The following is an 11,147-nucleotide window of genomic DNA, read 5'->3' on the forward strand; positions in this document are numbered from 1 at the left end:
TTTCCCCCCATACTTAAATTAAACATTGTCCCCAATGTTTTAAGGAAATGAAATACAATAGGGAAAGGGAAGAGGAACTACAACTAAGGCTGCCTTCCGCCTCTGGTTCTTGGACCTGGTGATCGTTGATGTACTTCTAAGTTGTCAAATCTGCTGAACAACTCAGTGAACCGCTGGTCGGTTATGGCATTCCTAGCATCCTGTTGTTGTTGCATTTGACGCATCATTTGCATCATCTCGACATTCTGTGCTTGCATACCATCAATAGCATCCATGATGTCGTCGTTGGTTGCAGGCCTTCTTCGTCGACGACGTTGTGAGGATGGGCCAGTTGCATTATCGGAAGGGTTGAGCGAGACTGATTGTTGTGCAGGAGCATGATCACCTTGCTCCATGTCTTCAAACTCATCTGCGGGCGGGTTTGCTTGTGAAGGCTCGGTGGCTTCGGGAGCATTTAGATCATAGAGGTGGCGGTTGGGGTTTGTGACACCGGTCAGGGCGATGTTGGGTAGGACAACGCTTGGGATTGCCTGGTTGTTCACCATAAGATAATATCCTCCGCCCACTCTGTTCTTAATCAGGCGGCTGGATCAACAGTAGCTGATGTCCATAAATAGGGGAGGTTGAGATTCTAAGGTTTGGAGTCGGTCCCCTAAGTTTAAGCCTAGTGCTATGGTGGTGATTAATCCGCCAATTACAAAGGGTTGGCGGCCTCTAGCACATAAGGTGCGGATATGATGAAATAGAAAAGAGGCAGCGTTTACCTTGGCATTTGGTTCGAAGACGCATTCGAGGAAGAAGAGTTCCTTTGCGTTGACCTTACTGTTGTTTGGTCTACCAAAAACTGTGTTCTGTAAGATGCGGATAACATATCGGATGGTTGGGTTATGTATGTGGGAAAGAAGGAGCTCTTCCCAGTTGTAGGCATCTAGACCGGATATTTTCTTAAAAAGGGTGAAAACGGCAACTGTGTTCCAGTTTAGGTCGGGTGGGATTCTGGGGTAAACTTGACCTTCTGTGGAGAATTGTAGCATGGTACTCAACTGGTTTTGGGTTAAGGAGTACTTGGTGTTGAACATACGGAAGGTTGCAGTACCGGGTAAAAATTCGTCTTCACCGGCGGGAGTGGTGTATGCGTATGAACTTAAGAATTCTAAGGTTAGGGAGGGGTAAATGGGTTGATTATGCGTGCATAAAAAGGTTAAGTCGGCTTGACGGAGCATCCATTCGATACCTTGGAGTAATCCTAATTGTTGTAAACAAGTAAAATCAGGATACCTGGTGGAGACGACGCCTCGCTGTTGGAAACGCTCGTATTGCTCCCGTTGATAATTTTCATCTTCGGTTCGGAAGATGATATTTCCGAAATTCTGGTTATCCGCCATACTGATGAATAAACTGAAAGAGGTAGATTGGAAAGAAAAGAAATGTATTTGATAGAAGAAAGTGGTTTGTGGTGAATGAAGGAAGGTTTGGAGGGTATTTATAGGAAAAAAAACTTTGGAAGTTGGAAAAATAGGTGGTTGAAAAGTGAATAATTGTGGGTAAATGTGAATAAATGGGGAAGGTAAAAAGTTGAAAGGGTGTAACGTTCGTCTCCAACGGCTCCTTAACGTTCACCTAGTCTGAAGGGCGTTACGCTCGTTACAGGTGTATGACGGGCGTCACAGGTACTTAGCGTGACGTCCGTGACAGAATGTGTGACGCTCGTCACACTGTCTGTTTGGCATGGTTTCAGCTAGCGTCCTTCTGAGTGACTTGGTAGGTTATTATATATTTTTTTTTGTTTTTTTTTGTTTGTTTTGCTACTGATTGATTTATTCTGCAATTTAATTTCTCCTGCATGCTATTTTGCTTTGTGTAATAGTGCATATATAATTCAATGAGTCATAGGTAGCAACAGTAGAGAACATAATAGCTATTGCATAATAAAATTAAATAAATAGCTTCAATAAAATGATCATAATGTATAATTGGAAAGAAAAACAAAAATGCGAAAGGGAAACAAATGCGAACATGAATTTAAATAACATTAATGAATAATCTAACTTAAAACTAAATAACTAAGAAAATAATTTCTATCCATCTGCACGATCTCTGGCCGGAGGAGCAAAAGAGTTAACAAAGGTTTAGCAACTCGTGAAACTGATTTGTCATACTGCTCATGTGTCCTAGAACTTCGTGTCTCATTTCAGTAAACTCTTCTCTGAGGGCGTCTTGTTCTGACATCAAAGCTTCAATGGCGGTGTTATAATCAGTTTCGGGCATATGATGTCGGAGGTCGGATATTGCTGATTCTTCGGTCTGAACAGGCTGAGGAGGAGGGTCAATATCATAATAGCCAGATGGTGTCTGAGGGTCAGATTCAGCATAAGGGATCTGGTCATCACAAATCTCATAGTCCTGGATGGATTCAATGGATCTAGCAGGAGAGGGTGTTGCATTCAGATTGTAGAGCCAGTTACTGCGGTTGTGAACACTAGTCCTAGGATCGGGTAAGGTAAATAGGCAAAGAACCTGGTTATTAATTATAAGCTCGAACTCGTCAGATCCTAGGTTTGCTATAAACAAGGTGTTGAAGAGGAAGGATATACTCATAATGGTAATGCCACAAAAAGGGCTTAAGTCAAGCATAGGCTGACGTAATCCAATAGCATTACCTATCATAGTTATCAAACCGCCTACTCTAATTGGTGCTCGCTCATCTTGGATAAGGTGGTCTAAATTTTCTAGCATAAAGGTGGCACCGTTTACTGGGCGGTTCTGGGAAGCACAGAATATGATGAAAAGTTCATCACGTGAAACTGAAGTGCTGTTTGGCTTCTCTCCAAATAAGGTGTGGGTCAGGATCCCATGGAAGTAACGGAAAGCCGGGTTATGAATGTTTCCAGAGAAAAACTCATGTTCCTCGGGTTCATCATTTCCAGTCAAACTACCCCAAAAGTGTTCAAGTTCTCTATATTCAAAAAGTTCTTCCTGGCTTACTGTGAATGTATCAAGGGAGGTAGGGAAACCCAAAAGGTTGGTAAAGTCTCTAATATTAAATTGGTACTCCATGTTGAACATTCTGAACTGGATAAAACCTCTGCTAATGCCTTTCCCATGGCTGGGTAGATAGATTAGTGAGCTAAGGAATTCTAGTGTTAGTCTCCGGTAGGTGACGAAATGTCGTAGGATAGGGGATGTTTCCCATCCTATCTGATTCAGCAAATACAGGACACTTTCTCTTAGTCCAAGGGCGGTCATAGCCCAGTCATCAGCATATAAACTAGGTAGCATCTCTCTAGTGGCTAGTTCTTCAAATTTTAGTTTGTGAGCCATTCCTCTGAATTTGATACCCATACGATCAATATGTCCCATCTGATTAGTGTTAGCTAGAGAAAAGAAAACATGAGTTTTAGTCAGGATTTGGCCAAATGCCGAAAGAAGAAAGAAGTTTTTAATAAATTAAAATAAATTAAGAATGAATACTAAACAGAAAAGGATAATTAAGGAGAAAATAGAGAAATAATAATAATAATAGAATAAGGAAATAAAATAATTTGTGGGTTGTCTCCCACTAAGCGCTTTGTTTAATGTCGCAAGCTCGACATAAAAATAATCAATTACAATCTATAGTTTCTGGAGGCATTTCGTCTAAGTGCAAGACTTGCGAATCTTCATTGGTTTCCGCACAGTGATAGTGTTTTAGACGTTGTCCGTTTACGGTGAACGGTTCTGTGGATTTTCCTTTAATTTCTACCGCTCCACTGGGAAAGATGTTAGTGATATGAAAAGGACCTGACCATCTGGATCGTAGTTTTCCCGGAAATAACTTTAGCCTAGAGTTAAACAAAAGGACTGCATCGCCTTGCTTGAAGATTTTCCTTGATATGCGCTTGTCATGCCATTGTTTTGTACTTTCTTTGTAGATTCTGGCATTTTCATAGGCGTCTCTTCTGAGTTCCTCTAATTCGTTTATGTCAAGGATTCTCTTTTCGCCGGCGGCCTTATAGTTTAGGTTCAGATTTCTAATAGCCCAATAGGCTTTATGTTCTAATTCTACCGGGAGGTGGCAGGATTTTCCATAAATGAGCTTAAATGGGGTCGTCCCTATGGGGGTTTTATAAGCAGTTCGATACGCCCATAAAGCTTCTGGTAATTTTAATGACCAATCTTTCCTTGAAGTGGCGACTGTTTTTTCTAATATTTGTTTAATCTCTCTGTTGGACACTTCCACTTGCCCACTGGTCTGAGGGTGGTAAGGTGTCGCTACTCTATGCCTTACGCCATACTTAAACAGAAGTTTTTCGAGTACCTTGGATATGAAATGTGATCCACCATCACTGACTACTATTCTTGGGATGCCAAATCTCGGAAATATTATATTCTTAAAGAGTCTAGTTACTACTCGGGTGTCATTTGTTGGAGAAGCTATAGCTTTGATCCATTTTGAAACGTAGTCTACTGCCACGAGTATGTATTTGTTACCGAAAGAGGATGGAAAAGGTCCCATGAAGTCTATTCCCCACACGTCGAAAATCTCTACTTCCAGAATACCTTTTTGTGGCATCTCGTCACGTCTAGATATGTTTCCTGTGCGTTGACATCTGTCACATTCCTTAATAGCCGCATGTACGTCCTTCCATATATTTGGCCAATAAAAGTTGGATTGTAGGATTTTAAAGCAGGTCTTGGATGTACTTGCGTGTCCACCATAAGGAGCGGAGTGGCAGTGTTGGATTATATTTTCTACCTCTTCTTCGGGTATACATCGACGGAAAATACCATTGGGGCCTCTTTTGAAAAGTAAGGGATCATCCCAGTAATAGTGTTTTATGTCGTAGAAGAATCGTTTCTTCTGCTGGTAAGATAAAGTAGGTGGAACTATTCCGGCAGCTAAATAATTGACGAGGTCAGCGTACCACGGTGTAACAGATACAGCTAGGGTGGTTTCTACTTGCTTGTCAGAGTTATTCTCTTCCAAAGTAGCTATGAGTTTATCGTACGAGAAATCATCATTAATTGATGTTCTTTCCGGTTCAAGGTTCTCAAGTCTAGAGAGGTGGTCTGCTACTACGTTTTCAGTTCCTTTCTTGTCTTTGATTTCCAAATCGAACTCTTGTAGTAACAGGATCCATCTTAGGAGTCTAGGTTTAGCATCTTTTTTTGTTAAGAGGTATTTGATAGCAGCGTGGTCAGTGTAAACTATTATTTTGGCTCAGACCAAGTAAGAACGAAATTTATCTAGCGCAAACACAACTGCTAGGAGTTCTTTCTCGGTTGTGGCGTAATTCATCTGCGCTTCATCTAGAGTTCTACTTGCGTAATATATAACGTGAAGCTTTTTATCCTTTCGTTGTCCTAAAACAGCACCTACAGCGTAATCGCTGGCATCACACATTATTTCGAATGGTTCATTCCAGTCGGGTGGTCTGCATTATGGGTGCGGAGATCAATGCTTGCTTAAGCGTTTGAAATGCTTCTAAACAGTTATTGTCAAATATGAATTCAGCATCTTTCATCAATAGTCCGGTTAAAGGTTTAGTTATTTTAGAGAAGTCTTTGATGAATCGTCGGTAAAAACCGGCGTGTCCTAAGAAGCTTCGTACTTCTCTCACGGTTCTTGGGGGTTGAAGGTTTTCGATTACCTCTATTTTGGCTTTGTCTACTTCAATTCCTCTATTTGATATAATGTGTCCTAAAACAATTCCTTCTTGTACCATAAAGTGGCATTTCTCCCAATTAAGTACTAAGTTTACTTTTACACATCGCTCAAGAACTCTTTCTAGGTTCTCAAGGCATTCTTCAAAACTTTGTCCGCATACGGAAAAGTCATCCATAAATACTTCCATGATGTTTTCGAGAAAGTCGGCGAAAATTGCCATCATGCATCTTTGAAAGGTTGCAGGAGCATTACACAAGCCAAACGGCATTCGTCTATAAGCGAAGGTACCAAAAGGGCATGTGAACGTCGTCTTTTCTTGGTCATCAGGATGAATTGGTATTTGAAAGAAGCCTGAATAACCGTCCAGATAGCAGAAATGTGAATGTTTTGCCAATCGTTCTAACATCTGGTCAATGAATGGTAAAGGGAAATGATCTTTTCGGGTTGCTTTGTTTAGTTTCCTATAGTCGATGCACATTCTCCATCCCGATTCGATTCGTTTGGTTATAGTTTCCCCTTTTTTGTTTTCAATAACGGTTATGCCTCCTTTCTTTGGTACTACGTGTACAGGGCTAACCCATTTGCTATCAGATATAGGATATATGATACCTGCCTCTAATAACTTGGTTATTTCCTTCTTCACCACCTCACTCAGGATCGGATTTAGTCTCCTCTGGTGTTCTCTAGAAAGTTTTGCAGTCTTCTTCTAGCATGATGCGGTGCATACAAATAGAAGGACTTATTCCTTTAAGATCGGTGATGTTGTAAACTAGTGCGGTCGGATACTTTCTTAAGATATGTAGGAGTTTTTCTGTTTCGAGTCTTCCTAGGTCTGCATTAACTATCACTGGTCGTTCAAGTTCTAAGTCTAGGAATTCATATCTCAGATTTTTGGGAAGTGTTTTCAGATCTAGGGTTGGTTTCTTAAGACACTGCGTAGGGTCCGGTGTTATTGCCAAACATTGGTTGAGTTTGTCTTTTACAGGACAGTCGGATGATTTGTCTTCCCCTAACTCTGTTTCTTTTATGCATTCATCGATGATATCCATAAAGTAACATGTATCTTCTATTGCAGGTGCTTTCAAAAATTGGGAAAGAATGAACTCAATTTTCTCTTCTCCTACTTCGAAGGTGAGTCGTCCTCGTTTTACGTCTATGATTGCACCGGCAGTTGCTAAAAATGGTCTTCCCAGTATAATGGGTGTAACTTCATCTTCTCTAATATCCATAATTATAAAATCGGTTGGAATGTAGAATTGACCTATGCGTACGGGAACGTTTTCAAGAATTCCTACAGGATATTTGACGGAACGATCTGCTAGTTGCACAGACATTTTAGTTGGTCTTAATTCTCCCATTTCAAGTCTCTTGCATATGGATAAAGGCATAACACTAATTCCGGCTCCTAAGTCGCATAAGGCTTTGTCGATGACAAATTTTCCTATGTGACAGGGTATAGAGAAACTACCCGGATCTTTGAGTTTAGGAGGCATGTTCTGGATTATAGCGCTACATTCGGCAGGGAGTGTAACGGTTTCGCTATCTTCAAGTTTCCTTTTATTAGAAAGAATTTCTTTTAAGAACTTGGCGTATGAGGGCATTTGCGTAATAGCTTCTGTAAACGGAATTGTGACGTTTAATTGTTTCAGGAGGTCAACAAATTTTTTAAATTGGCCCGCATCTTTGGTTTTAACAAGCCTTTGAGGGTAAGGGATAGGTGGTTTATAAGGTGGTGGAGGTACATAAGGTTCCTTCTTTTCTACGGTTTCCTTATTACTCTCTTCCTTTTCCTTAGGTCTACTTTCTTCCTCAGTTGACTTTTTAGGGTTTTGGTTTTCTATCCTTGGATCAGACGGTCCTTCCACTTCCGTTCCACTTCTTAATATGATTGCATGAGCGTGGCTTCTCGGGTTAGGTTGGGGCTGTCCAGGAAATGTACCAGTTGGGGCAGCAGTAGGCGCTTGTTGTTGAGCTACTTGTGATATTTGTGTTTCCAGCATTTTGTTATGGGTAGCCAGGGCATCCACTTTACTTGCTAGTTATTTGATTTGTTCGCCAGTGTGTACATTCTGGTTTAAGAAATCTTTATTGGTTTGTTGTTGAGAAGCTATAAAGTTTTCCATCATAATTTCCAAGTTGGATTTCCTAGGGGTGTTATTATTATGTGTAGATGGGTTCGGTTTCTGATATCCCGGAGGTATAGCTGGGGCTTGATTTGGAGATTGTCCAGGTGCGTACAAAGCATTATTACTCTTATATGAAAAATTTAGATGGTTCTTCCAATTTGAGTTATAGGTATGCGAATAGGGGCTTCCTTGAGCATAGTTCACTTGCTCTGCTTGGATTCCTGTCAAGAGTTGACAATCCGTAGGAGTGTGACCTTGGATTCCGCAGACCTCGCAATTCTGAGTTATAGCAACCACGGCGGTTGGCGATGATACACTTAAACTTTCAATTTTCTGGACCAGAGCATCCACTTTTGCATTAACATGATCAAGGTTACTTATCTCGTACATGCCGGTTTTCGTTTGAGGTTTTTCCACCATTGTTCGTTCGGTTCCCCACTGATAGTGGTTTTGGGCCATGCTTTCGATGAGCTGGTAAGCATCAGCATAAGGTTTGTTCATTAGTGCACCACCTGCAGCGGCGTCTATTGTTAACCTTGTGTTGTACAAGAGACCATTATAGAATGTGTGAATTACTAACCAGTCTTCTAAACCATGGTGTGGGCAAAGTCTCATCATGTCTTTGTATCTTTCCCATGCTTCGAAAAGAGACTCGTTATCTTTCTGTTTAAATCCATTTATCTGGGCTCTTAACATAACTGTTTTGCTTGGCGAAAAATATCGGGCAAGAAACACTTTCTTCAACTCGTTCCATGTGGTGACAGAGTTGGAGGGGAGAGATTGAAGCCATCTTCTAGCGCTATCTCTTAGTGAGAAAGGAAAAAGACGAAGTCGAATTGCCTCTGAAGTGACACCATTAGCTTTAACAGTATCAGCGTATTGGACAAATACGGATAAATGAAGGTTAGGATCCTCGGTAGGATTTCCAGAGAATTGGTTCTGTTGCACTGCCTGCAACAACGAAGGTTTGAGTTCGAAGTTGTTTGCTTCGATTGCTGGCGGAGCAATACTTGAATGCGGTTCATCTTGTGATGGAGCGGCGTAATCTCTAAGAGCACGAGCTAGTTCTGCCATCTCGGGTATCAAAGGGAAAATATTTTTGAAATCAGGAAGTTCGACAGGAGGGAGATTGTTTGCAGCACGATATTCCCGAATTCGTCGTAAGACTCGGAGATATAGTTCGATATCGTTGATTCGTAAGTAGAACGGCTCGCCTTGTGAGCGAGTATGTGGCATACAAATCAACGAAAGAAAGAAAAGAAAAAGAAACCTTAGTCTCTACAGCGTAACAGAAGAGTTACGATATCGATTAAATAAAAGTCCCCGGCAACGGCGCCAAAAACTTGATCGCTCGACTTTATGAGTCGAATTGGGGTACAAACTGCAAGTGCACAGTTCTATCGCGTAGTTTTAAAAGATATCGATCCCACAGGGACTTATGAATCGATATACCGTTATCTAAGGTTACTTCGTAAAGCTAAGGTGGATAATGTTTGATTGTTTGGGGAAAAGCTAAAAACTAAACTAAGATCTAGATTAAATATTAATAAAGCGGATATCGGTATGCAGTTCGTCGTAATTAGGGAATCAATTCTTTGTCGGTCCCTTGGTTTTAAAACAAATCTTTTCAGTTGACTTTATTGATTAAAAGTTTTATCTCAAACTCTCGCTCTGTTGAATAAACCATGATTTTATGTTAACGTAGCTGTCACTTATAGTTAAGTCAAAAACCACTTTTTAAAAACAATAGAATCCGTAGAAACTCTTTTTTAAGAAAACACTAACCGTTTAAACACCCTTATCTCAAACTCTCGCTCTGTTGACTTAGGTTATATAATTAAATTGAAATGCTTAACTCTCGTCCTCACATTCAATCTTTAAAAATACTTTTTGAAAAAGATTAGAATTTAATTAACTCTAAAAATTGCTCTCGCCCTGATCTAGAATTAATGTCCAATTTACACTGTCCAGTTAAAACCTCAAACTCTCGCTCTATTGATTTTAACTTCTTTATGTCTTTTACTTTCGTATAAAAACCTTGTTATTAAACCTGTAAATTGAGACCGTAAAAAGAGTGATTTTAATTTTAAACTTAATTAAACCAACTTAGTTTTGATTCCTTCATTCCGCTTACTTTACATACCGATATCTGAGCGAGTTAGCCAGACATGCTAAACAAACTTAGATAATTATCATGCATAAACAAACTCATCTCAAGCAAATAATATAAATAAATAATAAAACAAAGCATTAAACAATAATTAAAGAACCTGAATAATTTAAACAGTAGTCTTGAACACTCCACCACAAGCCGGTAGGATTTGTTCTTGAATTCTTCAATTAACCAACAAATTAAAACGAAGGAATAAAAAAACTAGATTCTAACGTAAGGTTAGATCCGGTGAAAAGGTACACAATAGTTTCCGGTGTAGAAACTATTATGTGAAAAACTAATTAAGTGCTAGAGAAGAAAATAAAATTGCCAAAAGAAAATAATAAGAGTTGCAAAAGTAGTATGTAAACGATATGCCTAAGCTGCTGAGAAAAAGAAAATTGGAAACTGCCGAAATCTGGAAAAAAACGTGTTGCTGCAGGTTTAGAAAGTAGCTATTTATATTGGTGCCCTCCGTAACGGTTTTCAAAGCGTCTTCCGTAAATATAGCCATTACTTTGAAAAAGAGTCAAGCGTGCAGATAGGTTCAACGCGTTCCTGGTGCCAAAAATGTAGGAATGGTGTGACGTTCGTCACACCATGTGTGACGTTCGTTACAGGAGTGTGCAAGGCGTGACGCTCGTCACAGCCTCTGTGACGTTCATCACAGGCACTGCGCCTGTGTTCTTGTGCTTTGGGCTGGGCTTTGATGTTCGCTTCTTTTCACTCCTTTTTGCACCTCCTTTTCTTCATTTTTTTACTTTTGCTTCAAATTGATCACCTGAGACAAATAGAAAGGAAATACCGCGTAATATCTGATAAAATGAAGTAAATTGAAATAAATAATAATATAATTTAATTGAATTAAGTCCTAAAATATGATATAATTTCATGTTATCACCTCTCCAAGCCTCATCTAAGCTGAGCTCAGTCTTCGGAATCATTCCCTGAGTTGTTTCTGACCAAGTAAAAATACTCATCTCCTTCTCTCAAAGAAGTTACCCTCTTGCTCGAAATCGTTCACTGATCATTAACCCTAACATTGTAGCTTCGATTACTCCATTTCCATCATTTAGTTTTTAAATTAGGTCAACTTTGTTCATCTGGTTTGTTCATAAGAACTCCATACTCATAGCCAATCAATGGCTAATGAGTGTGGAGGTTAGATTGTTTTTGATTGAGGAAGATGATTCCATGAAAAAATCTGACTAAAAACACTTGT

General features: G+C 39.8%; 1 non-coding gene across 1 annotated transcript; it reads left to right on the top strand.

Moving 5' to 3' along the window:
- Positions 1–8,362: 8,362 nt before the first annotated feature.
- Positions 8,363–8,469, top strand: LOC127099668 (small nucleolar RNA R71). The gene has a single exon (XR_007794147.1). It is a non-coding gene; the product is annotated as a small nucleolar RNA R71 (small nucleolar RNA).
- The last annotated feature ends 2,678 nt before the right edge of the window (positions 8,470–11,147 follow it).

This window comes from Lathyrus oleraceus, chromosome 6 (assembly GCF_024323335.1).
Source record: "Lathyrus oleraceus cultivar Zhongwan6 chromosome 6, CAAS_Psat_ZW6_1.0, whole genome shotgun sequence".
Taxonomy (NCBI): domain Eukaryota; kingdom Viridiplantae; phylum Streptophyta; class Magnoliopsida; order Fabales; family Fabaceae; genus Lathyrus; species Lathyrus oleraceus.